This window comes from Mauremys reevesii, linkage group 5, assembly GCF_016161935.1.
Source record: "Mauremys reevesii isolate NIE-2019 linkage group 5, ASM1616193v1, whole genome shotgun sequence".
Taxonomy (NCBI): domain Eukaryota; kingdom Metazoa; phylum Chordata; order Testudines; family Geoemydidae; genus Mauremys; species Mauremys reevesii.
The window spans coordinates 65,131,298-65,155,299 of NC_052627.1; the positions used below are offsets into that span (position 1 = coordinate 65,131,298).

Here is a 24,002-nt window from a genome sequence, read left to right on the forward strand (position 1 = left end):
GGTTTGTTGGCAGTGCATCTGCTTGCAGTATGAGCGACTCAAAGCTGGCCCACCTCCCCTTCTGTGATCTTTAAATAGCTTATGCATATTCTTTTAATTATATAGGTAGAAACTGTTTACTTCAGCAGGCAAGTTAAAACTCATTCTGTACAAAGGGCCAGATAACACTTTTAATTATGATTTCTGGGGAAGGGCTATGTTGATGTGCTACCCTCGGTCCACTGCAGACCTCCCACAGATGATAAGGGGGGGGATAGAGTGTTGTAAGAAGACTGACAGTAGAATATGGTCCTTTAATAGTAACTAAGGGCTTGTCTGGATGAACAGTTAGTGTGTGGCAAGCTGGGTGAAATCTACAATGTGCGCTGGGGACTAGTTGCTTGTGTGGACCCTGCTACGGCACACTAACTGTTCCCTTGAGAACTTTAATCTACACAGCTTTGAAACAGGAGTACATCAATTAACACTAGGGAACTTTTAGTGCATGGTAGTGGGGTCCACAGGGACATTTAGTGTGTGGTACAGTGCGCTCTGGATTTTCACCCAGCTTGCTGTTCTCTAACTGCTCATCTAGAAAATCCCTAAGGAACAGATTTTTAAAAGGTATGTAGGCACCTAGAAATCAAGAGAGATGCTTTTGAAAATCCCATTAGGCACCTTTAGGTACCTATATACATTTAAAAATCTGGCCCTCAATGGACAGATTGGAAAGACATCAATGGAAAGATTCCTATTAACTTCACTGGGCTTTGGATCAGGAACTCATTGAAGTCAAGTAGACTACTCACATGAGTGAAGTTAAACAAATGCATAAGCATGGATGCCAGCTCTCATGGTTTTATCATGAATCTCCCATATTAGGTGTTTCTCTTAACGTGTCAGCTCACAGGTTCACATGATTGTAAAAACTGATCCCTCAAATGTGGAACAAAGCTTGAAAATGTGATCCGAGCATCCCATAAAGGGCCTAAAATTAGGAGGCAATTATGAAGCACCCAACATTTATTTTTTTTTAAATCACGACTTATGTCAATTTCAGGATATTTTGGAGTGGACTCATGGTTTTTAAATGCTTGAGGTTGTCAATACTGCATAAGTATTTGTAGTGTTGGGGCCTAATTTTTCAGCTAGTGAAGTTAGTGTTGCATCCAGCATCACTCCCTAGGGTGGAAAATGATGCAGGATACTTTTAGGACCATCTGTATTTCTACCCTTTGTTTATTTGTGGATGCATTTACATAGACAATAAAAATAATAGTGTTATTGCATTAGCTGTACAATTCTTCCCTACATTATTTGAAAATCTGCCTGTCAAAGTACCATTATCAGTTTTTACAGTGAACATCCCATTGGACTGGGGGCAGCTCACACATCTCAGACTTATCTAATATAGTTCTACATCATTTCATATTCAGAAGGTTAGCTTCCCAACAGTAAGTACTAGAAACTTAAATTCCATGAAATGAAATTGTACATGGTGCAGGATATGAATCTGCTTAGGGGACCAAATAATCATAGCAAATAAGCCGGTATCTGACAGTCCTCAGATATAAATATAATGGCATAAATATCAATTATTTTGAAAGTACTAGAGCAACTATTCTAGTAAATACAGAAACAAAGTTATACTTCTCACAATTCAGGGCTATTGTACCTGTATTTGCTTCCTCAGAAGATATAAACAGCCTAATCAGCCACAGTTATGTTACCACACAGCTCTTTCAAAGCAAACACATTTATTCTTAAGGTAAAAGCATTGCAAATAAAACATTACAAATAATAAACAAGCCTATCAATGTTAATAAATTTAGCAGAGATCACCCCAACTCCAACAAGGGCTCTGGCAAGTGAACAATCCTTCAAATGCCACCAACAGGCTTTTCTGTGGACAAGTTCATAACAGCTTTAGCTCAGAACAAGCACACTCATGAATCTGTGAGTCACTCTTTTATCCAGTTTGGATAAAAAAAATCATGTTGTTGTGTAACAGGTGATCAGCAGACAGTGGGGTTCTCCTCAGGGGGAAGCTCCAAAAGGTTGGGAGTGGAAGTGAGAAGTAGCCTACCCCTTCTCCCAAGTATTTCCTGGAAATGACATTTAACTTTGTTTGCCTAGTACATTGTTTCAAAGAGCCCTTTGAAGCTCATAACACTTCCCAAAGTTTACATTAGCCAGGTCTCTTCCATAGGGACATCACATATAATTTCACAATAATACATACACATTTGCATTTTAATACAATAAACTCTTAAGATACGGAAACTTAATTCAGAAAGGTTTGTCCAGGATATTGTAGGAACTTGCCAAATCTGTCACTTTACCAGGGTAAGTAAAGGAGAACATGGCATACATTTAGGTCACAATCCCTTTCAGAATTTTTGACTCAGTCATATTTTTTCCACATTAAATTATATAAGCTGCTTGATAGCCTATCTCTCCAATTTTTGTTAAGCCCTTTATTCCTCATTTGACAAAAATTTTATTTCACATGTTAATACTCCTTTTTTTCTCCAAATATTGATGTTAATGTAAACACCAAATACCCAGCTGTACAGCATTCTAAAGTTTCTCTCCTATGTTTAGTTCACATACAGGTGTGCACATGTGCACACACACCAAGAATTCGGCATTGACAGTGATAACTAGGTGCTATCTATGTAACTGACATCAAGCAAATACATTTTCTCCAAAGTAGAGATCATATATTCTTTTCCACTACAGTGATCAAACCTTCTCCATTAGGGCTGATAGTAGAGGCATTTCACTCAGGAAATCAATGTGCAAGAGGATTCCAAACTACTACAGTTAACAGAGAGGTTAAATAAAGAGGTGGGTGAAGATATTTAAGAAGTGACCAGTGATATTGTGTGCCCAATTTGAGATGCCTGAAAGAGGGCTGATTTTTAGAAGGTGGACACTTAAGACATCTCAAGTTGGGTACCCAAAAGAGTGAAGCAACCAAAATGACAAAGTCACTTTTAAAAATCTTGGTCATAAGACTTACATCATGTTCTAAAAGTGGCCATGTGTATAGCCATACAACTCTCTTTATCATTAGTGCGAGCTGCACAGTTACATACATATGCACTGCTCTGAATACTACTATGTTTCCCAACTTGAGCACAAACCCAGTTCAATTCCATTTTGTTGGATTCTTGAGTCTCTGCTGTGCATCTTGAGTAATTTCAAAAAGCAGTTTTGCAAAACTCTGCTTATAGCATGGAAGATGGTTGCCATAGTTATTTCAGTGGATGCTAAGTTGCCTACACAGTTCCCCTTTTCAAATCTCATTCTATGATATATCAGCTAAATATGAATTGCCATAGTATGTTTTTTTCTGTATTATAAAATTACTGTTGTTCCAATCTCACCTTCATTTCTGTTACCATAGAAAAAGAATATCCTGACAGTAAATCAGTTCTCATCAGGATTAGTCTTTCCTTGTAACATTACTATTCCTATGCCTTATGCTGCATCTTTCTCTAAACATACTAAAGGAAAACTGGTTGTTTATGCAGGGCATAATTTAAGGATTTAAAAAATGAACATTTTTTCAAAGCTAAATTCTTCAACTATTAAAATTTTCCCTTCCAGGTCAAGGTAAAAAAAATTAAATAGCAATGATGAAGTGGGGCTGCTACCGTCTCTGTTTTACCTGTGTTATAGTTAAATAGAACATTTCAGAGTTCTAGGGATATCATAACTGCAACTTTCATAAGCACTAAAAATTCAGTTAAAAAATGTAGTGGGTCAAAGTTGGGCTGCAAGTATTTGTGTTGAATGTGAATTTGTGGGGGGTTTACTGGCTTTTTAATGCCTCTGGGAGAAAAAGCAGACTTGCAATAAAAACAAGCTAACATCACTCTCTCATGTCTGAGTGCACTGTTCCTTGATCACAGAAGAAAATAATTTTAAGGGAATGACAGTTCTGATTGTAATAGTTACAGGAGAATTTACTGCAGGTGTAATCATTCCCTGCAAAATACTGCAATGTTGCCTGATGAAAGAACTGCTGCTGCCACAGATTTAAATTGGCACTGTAAACAGGTACATTTCTCCCTCTTACACAAGTCTCAGCTTCTAGCTAAACGAATGGTTCTCACCTATTTGCTCTTTAGTTACTGCTCATAAGCTTTACGTTATTATCATTTGGAAGGGTCCCTGGAATGAATGCTTTTTCAAACCTCTCAATAGTTTAACATCAGGTATTTTTCAAATAATCTAATAAAAGTATTGAGCCAGATGCTCAGCTGGTATATACAGCATAATTCCCAACTTCCATAGACTTGGATGGAGCTACACCAACTTACATCAAACTGAGGATCTGGACTATTATTATTTATATTTCAGAAGCACACTAAAGCCCCAAATCAGAATCAACGTGCCATTGTTGATATTTCATACATGTAAATAGGATCCTGTCTCAAAGACCTTACAATCCTGTCTCAAAAACAGGGCCGGCTCCAGGCACCAGCATTCCAAGCTGGTGCTTGGGGCAGCATTCTGCAAGGGGTGGCAGTCCCTGTTGTTTTGGCCCCAAGCAGCGCGCCGAATTGCCGCCGCGGACGGCGGGGGGAGTCCATGTGCCCTTAAGGCGGCTCGCGAGTATCCGCGGTGGCGGCAGTTCAGCAGCAGCTTCTATGTTTAGCTGTCCGCAGCGGCTTCAGCTAAACATTGAAGCTGCTGCCGAATTGCTGCCGCCGCGGAAACGCGCCTGCTGCCCTAAAGGCACACGGACTCTCCCCGCTGTCCGCGGCGGCAATTCGGCGCGCTGCTTGGGGAGGCGAAAACTGTAGAGCCGACCCTGCTCAAAGAGCTTACAATCTAAAGTGAAGCAAGATGCAACAAGTGTAACCAATTATAGGAGGGAAAGACAAAAGGGTGGACAAATAGTAACCGGAATAAGATAACCTGGTTACATAGACAGATATGTGCTGTAAGTAGAAAGATAGGACCATGGTGGCATGGATCAAGGCATAGTGTTTAGAAAAAATATGTAATGAAGCCCAGCTAGCAACCTTGCATATCTGAGATAGTGGAATGTTTTTGAGTAATGCTGTGGAAGGATGTTGTTTGTGATCTGATAGAATGTGCTGTCACCCTTTGTGGGGGCTGAACACCAGCTGCATCATAAGAAGCGACAATATGCTCAGAGATCTATCTGACAGTCTGTGAGCAGAAACTGTGGACCCCTTGGATCTGTCTGTGATGGAAACAAACAGTCTAGGTGACTTCTGAAATTGCTTGCTCCTATCTAGATGGAAGGCCTGGGCCTGTCTACAGGGGCGGCTCCAGGCCCCAGCACACCAAGCATGTGCTTGGGGCGGCATGCCGCGGGGGGCACTCTGCCAGACGCTGGGAGGGCAGCAGGCAGCTCCGATGGACCTCCCGCAGCGGTGCCTGCAGAGGGTCCGCTGGTCCCGCGGCTTCGGTGGAGCATCCGCAGGCACGCCTGAGGGAGGTCCACTGGAGCCGCGGGACCAGAGGACCCTCCGCAGGCATGTCTGTGGGAGGTCCACCAGAGCCGCGGGACCGGCAACTGGCAGAGCGCCCCCCGCAGCGTGCCACCATGCTTGGGGCGGCGAAATGGCTAGAGCTGTCCCTGCCTGTCTAACATCTAAAGGTATGAAAGGAGGTTTACACATATATGGTTTTGGAAAATAACACCAGCAGATGAACTGACAGGCTAAGATGAAAATCTAGTAGTACCTTAGGTAAGATTTTAGGGTCTGGGTGAAAAACGACCTTTTCCTTGAAGAACACCACAAGAGGATGGTCTGCAACAAGGTCCCAGTTTCTCTGACTCTACGGCTTGATGTGATATCCATGAAGGTGGCCTTTTTAGAAGCGAAGTTAAGCAAATAACTTATCATTGGTTTGAATGGAGGCTTTGAGAGACATCTAAGTCAACGTGGGGTCCCTAACTTGGAGAAGAGGTTGCCAAAAACCTTAATAAATCCTGAAAACTTAGGGTGAACAAATATAGAAAATCCTTCTACCATAGAATGAAAAGCTGATACTGCAGTCAAATGAACCTTCATCAGGCTAACCGATAACCCCAATATTTTTAGGTCTAACATGTAATCCAGGACAGCAGAGAGCTGGGGGCATTGATACCAATGGTTGAATCTCTCTTCCACTTCTTCAGGTAAGTAAACTGGGTTGCCTCCTTTCTACTCTCCAGTACCATTGGTTGTACTTCCTCAGAGCAGGTAGATTCTAACCCACTGAAACACCAAGGAACCATGCCTGAAGCAGAGGGTCTCTAGGTTCGAATGAAGTAAATGACCTGTGTCTTGAGAGAAGTGATCAGGAATTATCAGAAGTCTGATTGCTGAATGGACACACGGGTGAAGTAGGTAAGGATACCAAACTTGTCTTGGACAGGTCACTACTGTAAGAATAACCTGGCCTTGTCCTGTCTGATCATGTTTGACACTCTCAGTATTTGAGTGTTGGAGGAAACCATAGAATAACCCCTTCATCCAAGAAAGCCATCTCCCAGACAGTGACAGCCTAGACCTCCTCTTGAGCAAAACAGATGATACTTTGTTTTCCTGGAGGTAGCGAAGAGGTCCATCTCTAGAAGTCCCCAGTTTTGGAATATATTGTGGAGAATTTGAGAGTCCAGTTCCCATCTGTAGTCCTGGGAGAAATGCCTGCTGATGGTATTGACTGTGGTGTTCTGAACCTCAGGAAGGGAGGCTGTTGAAATATGGATCTGATGGGCTATACACCAGTTCCACAGCTGTATAGCTTTGGCACATGGGGCAGAGGTAATCTTGCTCCCCTGATATGTTAATATAGAACATTCAAGCCACATTGTCTGTCATGATCCTGATGGGTATGCACTCATGACAGGTAGGAAATGAAGGCAAGTATTCCTGACTGCCCTGAGTGCCAACAGATTAATGTTGGGACTTGTTTCCAGAGGTGACCATCTGCCCTGAGCAGTGAGGGTGTTAAGATGCCATGGTTATCATTAGAGTTGGGAGAATGAAAGGAATGTACTGACAATGAGTTGATCTTTTCACCAGCCTAGGGAGTTGTTTACATGAAAAGAGACTGTGAGCTGCTTGTCCAAACTTGTCCAAACTGTCTTTGGTCAGTGAACAGATCATTCTGAGCCAGTTCTGAAAGAATCAGAGGCTTAATCTTGCCTGTTTGGTCACAAAGGTGCCATATAGCCCAGGAGTGGTAGAGTGTTCCTTACTGTGGTTTGTGGACTCCCTTGAATGGTCCTGACTAGATCTGATAAGAGTTAACAGTCTGTCTGTGGGAAGGTATGACCTGCCTGTCAACAGATACAAGTACACTCCTATGAACTGTATTCTCGTACGGGGTCAAAATGGATTTTCTTATATTGAGCTGAAAACCCAATTCCTGGAAAAGAGAGCATGCCATCTGAGTGGATGCTTCATAAGATCGATCCTTGAGCAGCCAGTTGGCAAGATACAGGAAAACTAAAATCACCTCCCAATGAAGGTAATTGGTCACTACCTCTAGAGCTTTTGGGAACACCCTTTGGCCAAGGAAAGGCCAAAGGGAAATACTCTATTGAAAATATTCCTGGACTATAGTAAATCTCAGATATTTCCTGTGAGATGGGTGTTTCATTATATGGAAATAGGAGTCTTGAAAACTGAGGACTGAAAACCAATCTCCTGTCTCTAGTGAAGGGGTTATAGCTGTCAGAGTCACCATCCTGAACTTCTGAGACTTTACAAACTTGTTTAGTAGTCTTTCATCCAAAATCAGTCTTCACCATCCACCCTTCTTTGGCACAAGGAAATACATTGAATAGAACCCCCTTCGTGAGGAGCTGGGACCAGCTCTATAGCTACTAATCAAAGGAGAGAGTCTATTTCTTGTCTCATTAAAAACTAATAGAGGAGTCCTTTAAGAAGGATGGGGAAGGGAGTTGGAAAGGAGGGAGTGATATAAAGTGGACAGTATAGCCCAATGTTATGACCTCTGTGACCCACCAGTCTGTCGTGATCTGCCGCCACACATGTTGGAAATGGTGAAATCAGTCTCCAAAAGAGAGAAGGCATGCAAAAGGTTGCAGCTGTTGAACTAGAAATGTGGTAAGATTTGACTGGCCTTTCAAAAGTGTTGTTTCAATGATGACAGTGTATTCTTCCTTTCAGGGCCGGCTACAGGGGTTTTGCCGCCCCAAGCAGCCAAAAAAAAAAAAAGCCGCGATCGCAATCGTGATCTGCGGTAATTCAGCGGGAGGTCCTTCGCTCCGACCGGGTGTGAGGGACCCTCCGCTGAATTGCCGCCGAATAGCTGGACATGCTGCCCCTCTCCGAAGTGGCTGCCCCAAGCACCTGCTTACTAAGCTGGTGCCTGGAGCCAGCCCTGCTTCCTTTGGAACATATGTCTCTTCAGGGGGAAGGGATTGGTCAGTGGATCTGTGAAACCAGAATGGACCAGATGAGATCTCTGGGCAGTTTATGACCTACTTGATCTTCTTTTATTTGTAGGCGTATATATACCCCATTATCTTGAAGTGGCACTGGAATCTTTCAGGGTGTGGGGAGACTTATTTGTGGTTTCTGCAAAAATGCAGCATCCACATTTAAAAGAAATACGTGCAAAACAAACCCAGCCTAATGTGGAGTTGTTGTACTTTAGGTGCAATGGGGGTGGGAGTTTCATGGTTGTATAGAAGTGCTAGGATAGTACAATCCTTAGCCTGACTAGAATTGGAACAATTAATAAACAACAAAAGAACCAAATATCAGATTTCAAAGAGCTAATTAGAACACCACTAGGCTTGCACCTTTATGACAACTAATTATGTTAAGAAGCCCCATAATGACTGACTCACTTTTCTATTAATTACACTATTTTTATAAGTCAAAGAAGTGAGAAACAGCTCTACATTTACCATTTAAGCAATGGTAGGCAAAGAAGAGTACATTTTCAAAGCAGTGTGTGGGAGTTACAACAAAGGTAAGTCTAGCCATGACAGCAGCTTTCACAACTGTTGATGTTGTAGCTCTGTAGTCAACCATAATAATTTCAGTGTGCAATTATTTTACCATCTCTCTTCTGTAGAGATAAGTGTTTTCCCCCTGTCTTTCAACAAGATATAAAAAGAAAATATATGCACTAGTTTCCTCACAAATAATACCTAATAAATTACTGTAATAAATGTATACATGTAATATTGTAAATAAGGGAGCTATTGGCATAATTAAGGTTTTCTTCCTACTCTGCAACCTTGCCATTGAAAAATGGTAAAGTGTGGAATATTTTTATTGAATGGTGTAATAAATACTGAAGGTTTTAAAACTATAATCTTAACTCTTGCAAATTAGCCAACCCAAAACTACAACTCAGACTACACTGACTCAACTCTGCTGTGTTCTTTTGCCTCTCAGATTTGTCACCCTCTCTTTTAGAGCTTGTGTAAAATACATTATTTGTACTGTTAACAATTCTGTTTATCTTCAATTAAGAAGTTAAACTAAAAACCATTCTCCCAAACAAGATAAAACCTAAAAGGCATCTCACCTTGTTACCTTAGTTTATAATCAATTAAGACTAAATGTGTGATTTTACAAGTAATCCTGGCTAAGGTATTAAATCCGATTACTCCAGTATACAGAGTAGCTTCTGTAGCCCAATATGGCAGAGCTGGCTGTGTAGGGCAATAGAGCAGTGCTGTCTCTTATAGGCAAGATGGAGAGTGTTAACTGTTTCTTCTTCTAGGTGTCTTGGCAACCCATCCATCCAGTAGTTATTCCATCATTCTACATACTGAATTGACCCTCTGCTTTATGGCATTTTATGAACTTTGTAACAGCAGCCACTAGAACCAGTGATAGGTCTAGCAACCTTTTGTAACTCAGACCCAGGTGATGTGACTAGGGCCAGAGAACAAAGATCAGACTTTTCACCATTGACCTTTTACCATAACTTAATTATTGAGCTAATCACTGCCACTAGATCAGTGACACATTTAGTTTTCCCATTAACTTTGATGACAAGTTGTTTGTTCAGAAATTGCACTGACTATTTGATCTGTTGCTCATTCTAGGCTCTTCTCTATAATGAACTCTGCACTTTTGTTGTTTATTTAAACAGTAGTTACAGGAGATTTTAATATAATGCATTAAGTCTTTTTAATTTGTCATTGCAGTCCAGATTTTTGGAGCTCAAAAGTTTCAAGGTCAGTGATTAAAAATCACATCAGTCACAGAACACCAAAGTAATGAGATTTACATCAATAAGGGATAAGAAATGCCACATAGGTTCCTTAGTACTCAGATGTGTACTTTCAATATACAAATGTAAAATCCTGCACTCCCACAGTATTCACCTGGAGTCAAAGATTTTTTTTCCTTTACTATTTCAAGTGTATTTAGTGCAGGCTAAAAGTACCAGATTGATGGCACTCATACTGAGAGATTTCATGATTTCAAAGGAATTACTCAGGTGAATAAACACTATTCACATTAACATCTGCAGAACTGGGTCTTCAGAGAGCAAGTACAGAATGGTAGGTGGCAGTGAAAGCTTCCCCAAACCACCCAGAAAATGTCTTAGTCCTCAGCTAGAAGGACTAACTTTAGAGGTTAGAGGGTAGTTCAGTCTTTATGACCATTCACTCTTTGGTCTCTCAGCTGAGACTAATATTAAAATGTGATATGGATATGAGACTAGTAGGAAATGAAATGAGATCAACAACTCATTTCATACAGGTCACTAAAAGGCATTCAGCAGAAAAGGACTTTTGGTAATGAGCTGGGCTGGATATAAAAAGAAAACCTAAAGTTTAAGGTTTATGTACCATATAAGTCACCTAACGATACAGAAGATCGATACTATGGCTGAAATTATGTTACATGCATGCTAATTAAAAAAACCCAAATCAGAATAAGTCACAAATGCTATCTGTGCCTAGATAAAATAGTGGTTGGATTAGATTTGTCATATTTGATAGTCAGTCAGTATAGGATTCTAAGTATCACAGAAGTGAAAGCATAGAGACTTTGTGCATCACACCAGGTGTGTCAGAAACTACCAACATGTGAAAGTTATAATATTCTCCTATGTGACCTGTCCAGGTTTGTTTCATGCACATAAAAAGAAAGGGGGGCTTGACAGTGGATGAGATTTGTATATCTCTGGAACCAGTTTCTAAGCACAGTGACCACTGCACACAAAGTTCTAGTTACATTATTAGGAATAAAGTTGATTTCTCTGCATATTTGCAGGAATAATTGTAGATATGCAGCCATTGTTCAGCAGGCTAGGGAGAAATATTTCCACTTGCTACGATGCATATATGTCCCTACCTTTTTCTTCAAAAATGCAAAATCTAGTCTGTAACTTTCTCTGAAATTGTGAATTGTTATATTCAGCACAGTTCATTCTCTCCTCTATATCATAAGGTTTTACTATGAATTTAAAACTTTTGTGTATTCCCAATTGCCATGTTAATTGCTCTGAGAAAAGACTTCTATTTGTATCCTGCAGCTTTAATTAAGACTGACAGGACAGCTAATCATAATTTATTCTTAGTTTGATAGTTTATCATTTAAGGCTGATACACATGTTTTATTAGTCTGGTTTATAGATCATGAAAATTACAAGAAATTCTAATATACAGTATAATAACCCTTAGCCCCAGCATTTCAGCTTCATACAATTATTCAGTGATCTACAGGGCAGTTAAGAAAAAGAAATGGGGATTATCAATTTTGACCATATCTTTAGATATATATATTTGCTCTATAATCAAGTAAAAGCTACCTACAAGTAATTCTTTGTCCCTCTTAGCACTACTTCACAAAGCTTCATGGGAGTCTTGCCTGTATGTGAACAGTCTTTTGGCATAACAGTAAGCAATGCTGGTAACTCTAGTATGGCAACCTAAGAATACAGAGATCATTGTTAATTGCTGCTGACCTGATACACCCAGATATAAACACAGGCAATTGTTACAATGTTGTATGCTGCAAGGTCAGTTAAGATTGTTACAATTTGCTTTATAATATCCTATCCAAAGCCAGAACTAACATTTTTCATTCACGCAAGCACATCAGAGACATATCCAGATTCAGAAAGTCACCTTTCCCCCCTGCACCCCTCAAATTCTGTGTCAAGAAAAGATCACTTAGACATAAGGATTGGGGCCTAAATATGAGAGATGATTCTGCCCTGGGATTTTTGTAAAAGAGCATGACTTTCAAGGGAAAGCACACAGCAATGTCACAAAGGATAAATTATTGTTATGGGATCTGTTGAAGCTGCTCCTGAGAGGAAAACCAGGACATGTAACATTCTTTAATGTGGCACTTTGGAACAAGTACCAGATCAGTAAATGTAGATCAGGCTTTTCAGTGAAACTGGAACAGGTTTCAGAAAGGGAGTTATAGTCAAGGCCCTTTGATATTGGCTTTTATTTTGTTTCAAATGCCCTGGGAATTTCAATATTCACTCTAAAAGTTTAAAAACTGGTGAAAATCAGTGCAAAAAATTAATTTAATAGTTTGCTGGGTAAATATTGAGGTTAAGACTGGGGGAGAGGAAAACAAGAAGAAAAGCAACAAATAGAGAAAAGTAAGAGTATTGAAAGCAAAACCAGTTTAATGCTTTGGTTTATGTAATGAACTGTACATTAACAATACATACACATATGCGTGTGTGTGTGTGTGTGTGTGTGTGTGTCTTCAACTACACTGCCGTACTTTAAAAGACAGCCGCATATTTATACTTAGTTTGATTTATAATAGACATCTACCTAATGTACTGGGTTTTCTTAACATAATCAGTATTTTCATATATTTGAGTGGTCCAAAATTCAAGTAAAAAAAATCAGTAAAAAGCAAATAGCTTTTGCGAAAAGTGGGAAATTCAGTAAAAATATCATCAAAACTAAATCCAAGGGCCTTAGTTACAGTTTACAAAAAAAATACCCAAGGCATTATCCCCTTAACATCAGGAGATGAAACTTCTTAACCAGTAGCACATTTCAGGCAACAAAATATAGGATAGGAGAGAGAAAGTCATATATGGACAAGCTAGAAAGCTCTCTGAGCATTTGCTCCTTTCAAACACTTATAAGGGGGAAAACAAAAAACATTCACACTCACCATTTCTAGCCTTCAAATCATATCCACTGACACCCATCCTCACAACAAGATGAATCCACAGCTCAATTGATAAAGCCAAGAAGTCCAGGGCAGCATACTATCCACTAGACAGAAACATTGGCAGAGAGTCTCCAGAAAGCCACCTAAAATGTCACAGCAATAAAGGACAGGAATATGACTCTGCATCAGATGCAGCAGCACTCAATAGATAAAACAACACCACAATGAGATTGCTTCAGTGAAAGGATTACAAGCATGGAGTATTGTACAGACCTCATTTTATGACAGAATACAGCTCCAGGAAAATAAAGTTATGATACTTAAAGGAAAGGAAAAACAAAAACATCACAAGAGCAGAAGTATATGGAAAAATGACCACTTTGTTGGGCTGTCACAATGGGGTTGAACTTCTAAACCTCATCTCATTGGAAATATGGCTGCCAGAACTTATGCCTCTTTTGCTCAAGGAAGGTAAAGAAAGAAACACATTACACCCTCTTGGACTGGCTCCTAGGTTGGGGTATTCCCTATGGTATGTACTCATTGGGTTCAACTACCTTCATGAGCATCAGCTACTACCAGCATCCATAAAACACACAATATTAGGGGCAGAAGGTTTTTTGTAAATCCAAGAGTTCTAGTCAGAATGAACTGTCAGAGACTGGTGTTTACAAATGATCTGAAATGCTTTTAAAATAATGCAAGCAAATGTTCATGGTTTAATCCATTAGCAGGGTACAGGGGTAGAGAAAAAAACTTTACAAATACCATTTAAAACAAGGTATCTGAAAATCAGAGTGTGTTTTCTGTGTGAATATTTGAATGCCTGCAAGACTATGTGTGCACATGTAGTGGCGTGCACTACTCTACACTATTAGCACAACTAACATTTCATTGGAAAGAAATAGATAGTTCTATAGAGAAGGAAGGAATTCAGACCCCCTGTTTAACAATAAGGTGAGAGTCATTAGCAGTCATCATCCATGACTTCTTGTCTCATTTGTCCATTTGTTCCTGGACTTAAGATATAAACCTGGACACCAGTTATTACAAATACTGGCTCTGTCTGCCTCTAAATACTAACATGATTGAATCTTCCCATGTTGCATCTACTAAGCAGGTAATTAGAAGTGTTGGCTTCTATAATTAAAACCTACAGACTCTCTGAAGTATTATCTAGTTCAGGGAAATGTACTATTGGGCTCTAGAGAGGATTCCTAGAATCAAGTAATCCTGGAGTAGATAGTGGTTGGTGAAGTCAGCCTCCATTGAATGGTAGAGGAGTTGTGTAAGGAAAACATGGGTAGGGAATCCTTAGAACCTCTGTCCAGGACTAAGAATACAAAAAGACTCCACCAAGAAAAAAGACAGGGGAGGAGAGACAGACAGATGAACATGGAGAACAAGGGACAGCAACTATTACTCAAATGATGAAAGGGAAATGATGAATAAAGGAGAACCACGGAGCTGAATCCTCTATGTTTACACAGAGATGTATAGGGCACTGAGGGGACAAATCCCATATATATGCTTTCAGATTCATGACTAACAAAAGATCTTGGTATGGATATAAATCAGCTTGTAGAGAAAGTGAGTAGGATGGTGCAACATGGAAGGCATGGGAGAATCTGAGTAATTTAATTAGCTTTCTAGAAAACCAGAAATTCTTTAACACACTTTTGCTTACATCACCCTCCATCCCTCCTCTTCCATAAATGCCTGCTCTGCAACTTGCAAGATACAGAATATACTTACCAATAGCCTGAAAAGTTTACTGATAAAACCTCAGAATTCAATCATGGCCTTCTCATACAGATGAGTATTAAGATACCGGCAGAGTGGTTTGAATCTAAGGAAAGGTATTTGTTTTCTACAAGGTGATGCTTCACATCTAAAAGAAGGTGAGAATCTTGAATCCTAGGGAAAGCCGTTCTGTTTAATGGGATTGAAAGAGTTGATGGGGTGGAATAACTACAATGACCAGGCTTGGAGATTAGGGCTCATATGCAGTGGCTCAGCTGTTAAAAAGGAAGGACTGCAAGTGTTACTGTATTACAAGGCAAGGCTTACTTGATTAGACAGGACTGAGTGGTACCTCAGTGCTGAATGAAAAAGAAGAGACATGCTGCAAGCAAGCAGATGAACACTCAGCTGTTTCACGGTCACCTGTTGAGGGTCACCATCCTGAAGATGGATCACTAAGGCCAAGCTCTGAAGAAAAGGGTCCACTTCTTAAAATAGTTGGTCAGGTTACTGAAGAGTTCAACCAAGGCCATTTCCAGCTCCTCTTCACTTACAGGTACAAAGCACACACAAGGATGAGAACTGAAAGGATCTCTCATGTTCAGATTTGCAGACTAGTTTCTCACCTAAACTAGAATTGAAAGTTTTAGAAGTCACGCTTTTTATTTACTGAGCTCTGTGAATCTAAAACCTGGGTCTGGATTACTTAGTAACATGGGCACAAGCTAACAGTGTGTGTTTTAAAACAGTCAAATATAAACTCAAATCTAAAAGCAAAGAATGAAGGCCTTACTTACAGAATGGGAAGCTGGGAAGCAGGTTGAAAAACACTTGGAGTCATGGTGGATAATCAGCTGAACATGAGCTCCCAGTGCAATGTTGTGGCCAAAAGGACTAATGCAATCCTTGGGGAATATCAAGTAGGAGTAAAGAGGTTATTTTACCTCTGTATTTGGCACTACTGTGGCTGATACTGGAATACTCTGTCCAGTTCTGGTGCTCACGATTCAAGAAGGATGTTAATAAATTGGAGAGGGTTCAGAGAAGAGAAACAAAAATGACTAAAGGACTGGAAAAGGAGCTCAATCTGTTTAGTTTAACAAACAGAAGGGTAAGGGGAGACTTGATCAGTCTATACATACCTATATGGGTGTAGCAGGTCAATCCAATGGCCAGCTGACCTAGTAATTAGGCAATGGCTTCAGAGCTCATTTCAGTCTGCTTGTCTTGGAGGTGGTCCTGCCAGGTCATAGGTAGTGGGCCTTAGTCTCTCCTGCATGACCCTTCATCCCCCCACTTCTGGGTTCTCTCATGACAGGGAGGAGGGGGAACAGGGTAGGGGAATCCAGGCCCTCCCACTCCATCGGGTCCCAACCCAGGCCCTTCAATCTAGCAGACAAAATCAATAATCACTCAAAGCAAGAGCTAGACAAATTCAGACTGCAAACAAGACACACCTTTTTTTTTAATTTATTTTTTTTACAGTGAGGGTAATTAACCATTAGAACAACTAACCAATAGTGGTGGATTCTCCATCACTGGAAATAGTTAAATATTTAAGTCAAGATTTAATGCTTTTCTAGAAGATATGCTCTAGAATAAAAAAAGGTGAATTAATTCAGGGAAGTTCTATGGCCTGTGTTATACAGGAGGTCAGGCTAGATGATCACAGTGGTCCCTTCTGACCTTAGAATCTACAATTGTTTTGATTTCCAGATATTTACCCGGCCCATTCTCTGAATTTCTTATTTAGTAAAGACTGAATGGGATTTTATTCCATCATCAATACCCTGAGTCATTGCTGTAGCACCTATTGAGTCAGAATCTTGTCTCTACTTTAATAAGCAACACCAACAAAAACTGGCTGTATTCTGTGCAGTTCCAACTAGTGTACAAGGCCAGTAAATGAGACCTCAAAGCTGAAGCAGCATTAACATCCTCTAGCTCAGCGCTCATCTACTCTAGACCTATCCCTTTAGTATCATAGCAACGTACACTGAATCACAACAGGCATGACACAAGAGGCTTCTTGGTCTCAAGGGTACTTAGCCTACTCTACAATAACATCATTAAAAAGGATCTTTGTTTTCATATTGTTTTGGTTATAGATTAATGCTTTTCAACTGATGCAGCATTTTGGACCGCCCTGCCATTACCTCTAGGATGTTCCTGAAGTCACAAACCTGTGATAGGCAGCTGACAGAGAACTCCAGGATCTCATCCATTTGCCTTTTTTAACCTAGAGTCAACAAGATATTCAAAGTCATTCTGTTAACCTGTCCCCCTAGAACTGCTATTCTGTAACTATGTTTACAGTAATGATAATAAAGAACAAGCAAAAAAAAAACTCCATTCAGATTGAAATCAGAGTCTTTCGCTCAGTTCTGTATTTGACCAGTGTCTATAGTCTTGGGGGAAAAAAAAAACTTAAAAAGCAGACTCAGACATTCTAAGGTTTTAGGAAAAACTTCTGGATCTGGCCTACAAACTATACTGTACTATTTGAAATACACACTTCGGAGAGCCTGTTCTGGATTCTAACAATGATGTGATGATTAGTTGCATTTCTTTTGGATTGCTTGCTAGAGAATTGTCAAAGACAGTGTAGATAGAGCTGAGATGGGAAGGGAGCACTAGTTGCCATCCCACATGAGGTATATGTTTGTGTCTTACTTTACTTGTTCCATCACTATCAGTAGAATCAGTAGAACATAGACTGAAAGTCCTCTCCGTGCCGGCCAGGATTATTTTATTATTATTATTTTTTTAAATATATTCTCCTTTATATACTCCTGGTCTGGTAAGACAGCAGAAATATCTCAGCTTGGGTACACAAGGGGGGTATTCTGTGCTGTTCAACTACTGGCATTGAAACTCTACGTATTCATTCTTGGATGAACAAAGCAGTGCTTCCATCCCCTGCAACCAACTGGTTAGACAGAAACAAATTGTCCTTGTGAATATATTATGTTTTTAACTAAGTGGCCCAACTCTGGTTCTCGTATACCTGCTGGCAGTGAAAAAGAACCTTATCTTCTATTGCCTGACAGAAAGGAGTTAAAAACACAAAGTGTTTGGTTTTGGGTTGCTATAGAGCTATAGTATCAGGTTCACTATTTGCTTTTCACATTTATAACATCTTTAATTTGAGGATCTCAAGGCTCTTTACAAGAATTAATTTATTACCCATACTGGCAAAAGTATGGATAGTGAAAAGCATCAGTATTACAAGATCTAATACAAGGAACATGCAGAGATCATTCATGCCTAATAAAAAACATAATTGCATAGACCATGCATTCATGACACCAAGTCTTGAAATGCAAGACTTGTGCATGTGTGATGTAAAGTGGTCAGTACAGAGAGAAAACTGAAATGGGCCTCAGAATTACTTACTGCTAGACTTCAGATGCACAGGGTGCCACAGATGATTGTATCACCCTCATTCTAATCCATCTGAAGAGGAAAGTGGAGAGATCTTAACAACTTACAAATTGCTTGAAAAGACAGTTTGACTCATTGTTCCTAATCACAAACAGTGAACTGAACACTTGCTTTCAGACTAACCAGGAGATGGCAAATACATTTAAAACTAGGGTGCAAAGAGGCTCTAGGCCATGGGTTCTCACAACAAATTTTTCAGTGGCCTCAGAGCAGGGCCGCTCCAGGCACCAGCTGATCAAGCACTTGCTTGGGGCGGGGCGGTGCTCGTTTTTTTTTTTTTTGGTTCGGCCAGGAGGTGCTGGAGGGTTTTTTTGGGGTTTGTTTGTTTTTGTTTCGGCCAGGCGGTGCTCGGAGGGTGGGGGGCTTGGGAGGCGCAGCGCTCGGGGGGCCGGGGGCTTGGGCAGTGCGGTGCTCGTGGGGGGCGGGGGCTTGGGTGGCGCAGTGTTCAGGGGGGCGGGGGCTTGGGCGGCGTGGCACTCGGGGGGGTCAGCAGCATGGTGCTTATGGGGGGAGTGTTACGGTGGGGTGGCGCTCTTTTTTTTGCTTGGGGCGGCAAAAAAGTTAGAGCCGGCCCAGCATCAGAGTGTGGCCACAAACTCTTGCTGGTGGCTGCTCTGACAATTTTTCCTAAAATACTTAATTAGCTTTACAAAAAACAAATAAATATGCAAATATGCACATCAAAATCATTGTAATTTATTTATTGCTCGCTAGTAAGTCTGCTGCTGTGAAAAGTGATATTTGCATGTCTTAATATTTTTCACAGCCTCCCAGCTAACTACTAAGTCTGCTGTGAAAAAGTGATATTAACAAACATACAAGTATCACTTTTCACAGCAGACTTAGCCAGCCTGGGGACAAATTAAGCCCTGGACAGGGAGGTGGATGTATAGGCTGCGAGGCCTGGGGCGATGAGAGGTGGAGAAGGCAGTGGGGAGCCAGAACCTGAAGCCCAGGGGACGGAGCCCCAAGAAGGAGCTTGAAGCCCTCGGGCCATAGCCCAAATCCCCATGGCCAAGGGACGGGGTCAGAGCCTGAAGCTCCACAACCTGGTGGCTGGAGAGTGCCAGCCTGCCACCCCAGGGCTGAAGCCCAAGCCCCCCCACCCATGGGAAGGTGGGGAACTCATAGTCTGCCTGCTCCTCCAGTGTTGTGCCCCAGGTGGCAGAACCAATACCAATGTGGCACATCCAGGAGCAACAGAGAGAGGGAGGGGCGGCTGCTTTGCCCCCCCAATCACTGCTCGTGAGGCCTGGTGAAAGCCCCTGGTGACCGCATGTGGTCATGGTGGTCGTATCTGAGAAACGCTGCTCTTGGCTACAATAACTCACTGAAGTTCAACCTTTTTTTTTTTGACCCCAGAATTATCAGGCAGCCAAAAGCCTGCACTCTGATTTTTCTAAGTGCACTCAAGAAGGATGACATATAAAAGGAAAAGCCAATTTTAGCATGGGAAGATGAGATCAAACCATCATCTGGATCAAGTGAAATCTGGCAATTTTCATAAGACTGTGGCCAGCCATAATCTAGCTGTTTATCTTTTTACCTGGATGGCCCTGGACAGAAAGCTCAGAGAAATCAGCAGAATCCATAGAAAGTTAACAAAGGTCCCTTTTGGTCTGGACCTCTTGTGGCAGAAGAGGTATGGGCCTTCTTCTTGAGGACATGATATAGGCAGCATGCTGTCAGCCCAGAATGGTTACTGTGTCCAGAACAGACTATCACCTGCACCAGCATAAAGTAAGAAAACATTGCTCTGGATAGGAAGGAATCAGAATTTATTTAAGGGTATCTACATCTTTCAGGGCTAACTAATCCCAAATTATGAAACTACAACCACAAACTATCCCAAATTAAGGTAGTTTGGGAATCTTTGGCAAAATGAACCAGATTACAAGAAAGTACACTTGCAGTCTTAGGATGTCCCCCTCCAAATATTGCTTTTTCCCTCTGTAAGTGAAGAATCTCATTCCAAGCCCATACAAATACAATTCTTTACAGCCCTTTGATGCAGATACAAACCAGTCATTGCTGCTTATGGCCTAGAGTAACATATGTGTAAGCATGAGCCAATACTAGTAATTCCTATGACCATTGGCATTCAATGGACGTACTGAAAGTTTGTTACTCTCAATCCCACACTAAAGCCGCAAAGCAGATAAAGGTGCCAATATGTGAAGCAAATAAGTAGCAGCATAAAATGGACTCAAAAAGAACTCCTGCATCAAACTATCCATTGACGAGTGATATTATTTATTTAGATTTATACACATGTAAAAATGGGCCCCTATCCAGAGCTCTAGGGACCCTTGGCACAAGCGATTTTGATACAAAAACTTACGAAAATTGAAAGGCAGCATACTCTCCTCCAACAGCCAACAGAACTCAAATTGCTAAAAAACACAAAACATCCTCCCCATTGTATATCAAATCCCTATCAAATACCACCCTTTTGCAGCAGTTTATGCAAATAGATGCACCTTAGAGTGTACCCTGAAGATCAAAACAACTAAAACCAAACAAACAGGTCTATTTCAGAATTGCTTAGTCCACACAGTATTCATGCACAGCTTTTTTCTGTTCATGAAAATACGGCAACATACGCAAGGTAAAAATCTACTGATAGTGATATTTTGCATCTGTTTCTTTACAGTTTACTTTTTTTTGGCTTGTATATTAAAGAGAATATTCACAACTTTGAGAAAACGACTACAAAGATTGAGTGAAATATACCTCATGAACTTCTCCAGAAATGCTCCTCTCAACGTCAGTGACAATACATCCCGTTCTCAATTCTGGTGAAGAAAAGTCACTTTTATTTTTGTTTCAAGTAGCTTTATGAGGCTTTTTAATGGCTTTTAGACAGCAATGCTATTCTCCTCGAGATTTTGTTGCAAGTGCTTTCTGTAGATGATGGAGAAGAAAGTTAATGAGTAGTGAGACACACTGCCTGCTTTCTTGTACATTACACATCAATGGTGAGTTGCCACAATTCTTCCTTTGGCTGCCTTGAATAACTACTGCCTGACCAAGATTCAGACAACTCACTATACATTGTGAATTTTGAAAGAAGAAAAATAACATCTCAAAGGAATTTAAGAGTACCATGGATCTATGCACAGAAGGAAGGGCCCAAACTGGTATTTTCCACAGGAGAAAATTGCAGAAGTTTTATAGCTATCTAGATATTTTCTGAGTGAAAGCTCTAATGAGCTCTGCTTAAGCCTGTTGGTTATAGAAATCTTTACAAGTGATAGACTGTATTGGCTGCAGACATGCTAATAGAAAAAGATGTTGCAATGGTGCTAATGTCACCGTCATCCTCAACTTCATACAGAGAACATTTTTCACTATCTGAATTCCAAACTGCATAAAAGCCTTTGAAATGATGGTGGAGTGAAGATGTTCCTACCTGAATAAACATGACTGACCACACTCTTACAATGCTTTTGCTTTTTGGGGGGACACAGATATCACAGCAAGTAACAGTTTCACTGGTGAAGAGAATGCAGCACATAGACCCCACTTTGACTTCTCCCTCTCCTCCTCCCTACATATTCAGGGTGTGTCCAAAGCTTTGTGTTCTGTAACATAAGAAAAATCTGACATTTGAAAATATCTTATTCATGGCACAAAAACAAGAGGACCTTTGGAAATTAACAAACAAAATTAATGTAATTTTAACTATCACAGGAACAATACGTATTTATACTATACATCAAAAAATGAATATCTAAATCTGCCTGCATACAAGAAAGATGGGATTAAACCAAAATAGCTGGAGGAAGGACTCACTCTACAGCTGCAAAGAGAAAGAATTCTGGCTTTTTAAATATAAATACGAAGAAAGGAAGTGACAGAAATTAACTAATCACAGTAATTGTGGTCTTATAACACTTAGTAGTTGGCCTTCGATTTCTTCTTCCCTAAAAAAGCTTTCTAGTCAATGAATAAGTTCCATGAACCACAGCATAGCCCAATAGAGATAAGTAGGAATAGACTTCTGTAACAAGAAAGCTGTGATACAAAATAGAGAGAGGTGATCTGAAGGCCAGAATGCTTACTGGCTTTTGCACTTTTAATAGCAATTTTATAGTTTGATTCAATCAGTTCATGTTTTACAATGATCCTCTAAGCCAATTTATAAGGCCAGACTATTTAGAGAGGTGGACCCTTTGTGTTTAGTATAAACAACTACAAATCAAGGACCTACAGTTCTGAAAGTACTCAAGTGAATTTAGAGGGTGGGGGGGAGTGAACATAAAGACCATTTCAATTTTTTAAAGTTTTGCTATAAATCAGGAATCAGCATTAATAATAGAGAGAACTAATCAGATACACCTAGAAAGAAATGTGGGACCTGCCGTGCACCCCGTGTAATAATTTACACTTGGGCAAATTTGCATTCAGTTTTGGTGTGTTTTACACCCACATGTAAATAATTACACAGGGTGCAAGGGAGAGGAGAATCAGGCCTGATTGTTTTAGGGCTAGATCTAATACCTTTTGATTTACCAGAAGCCTTTCCGTTAACCTTAATCAGGCCCCAAGTCTTCAAAGGAAACAACAGAGAAAATAAGATATACAAATATAGATCATAGTTACATGCCATAGTTTTTATGTAAGACTGCATTACAGTATTCAGTCACATAAGCCTTTAATACAAGTAGGAGATAAGCACGTTTATTTTGCCTAGTGTTACATATTCATATATCATAACATATTCATATATCATAGGATTAAACATTCAACTTTAATATCATTAGGTTCCTGCTCTATTTAGGAGAAACTGTGGGGGAAAGGTGGGAACAGAGAGTGGGCAGGAAGAGAAAAAAAAATCCAGTGATAAAATATGGTGTAAATGGATCACACATCAGGCAGAATTAAAAATAAATACTGAGATCCTGTGGAAAAAAGGTGCAGAGAAGGCAAGATAAAATTCTAAGGAAAATAATATGTGCATAATGTTTTTCCACACAAGAGTCTTTATTATTCTGAAGTTAAGGTTGCAGGCTGTTTGAATGCATGTTATCACTCAAAACTATTACAGATAAAAATGCCAGTAACCTGGCAAATGTGCATCTCAAACAAAGCTTTGCTGTGTTAATCTGAATGGAGTAAATGAACACAGAGAATCACAGGTGTTAATATGACTGCCATCACAACATTAAACAGTTTTAAACAAGGTTCAGGGTTCCAAGTACAGAAACCACAGTCTGCTTTGTATCATCACAAACATTCTAGAAAATTCATGCCAAAGTTCAGAAATGTATTGCTTGGCATACACAAAAGAAAAAGAATCAAAAGAATGCAAAAAAGCATTGAATCTGAGCTTGAGAGATTATGCAAAAGCTATCAATTATCTAAATTCCTTTTTCAAACAATGGAGATTAGCTTCTTATTCTGTCAAGCAGTCCTTCTTGGTGGGGAAGAAAGGGTTGGTGCTATTCAATATGTTCAGGAATGGTGAGCACTTTCCTGCTTTTGGCAAAACAGACACACAGAGGATAGAATAGTAAAGATGGGGAAAATGTCTTTTTGTTGATGATCTTAGGCCCCAGGTCAGCTAGTCAGCCATGGATGGATGCTTTCAGACAGCAGGTTGGCTGCAACAGCTGCTGTTCCAGACTCCAGCTCACCTTCCTGATCAGGGACGTCACCTGAGTGGTCTGGTCACATCCTCTCCTTCACTGGTCCTTCTCA

General features: G+C 40.3%; 1 protein-coding gene and 1 long non-coding RNA gene across 2 annotated transcripts in view; both read right to left on the reverse strand.

Moving 5' to 3' along the window:
• Window positions 1–24,002, reverse strand: part of FSTL5 (follistatin like 5) — an 879,952-nt gene that overhangs the window by 611,423 nt on the left and 244,527 nt on the right. The gene's annotated exons all lie outside the window — the stretch shown is intronic.
• LOC120406793 lies at window positions 17,039–19,879 on the reverse strand. Its single transcript, XR_005599587.1, has 3 exons — window positions 19,846–19,879; window positions 18,252–18,311; window positions 17,039–17,094 (listed from the first exon to the last, which is right to left on the reverse strand). It is a non-coding gene; the product is annotated as an uncharacterized LOC120406793 (long non-coding RNA).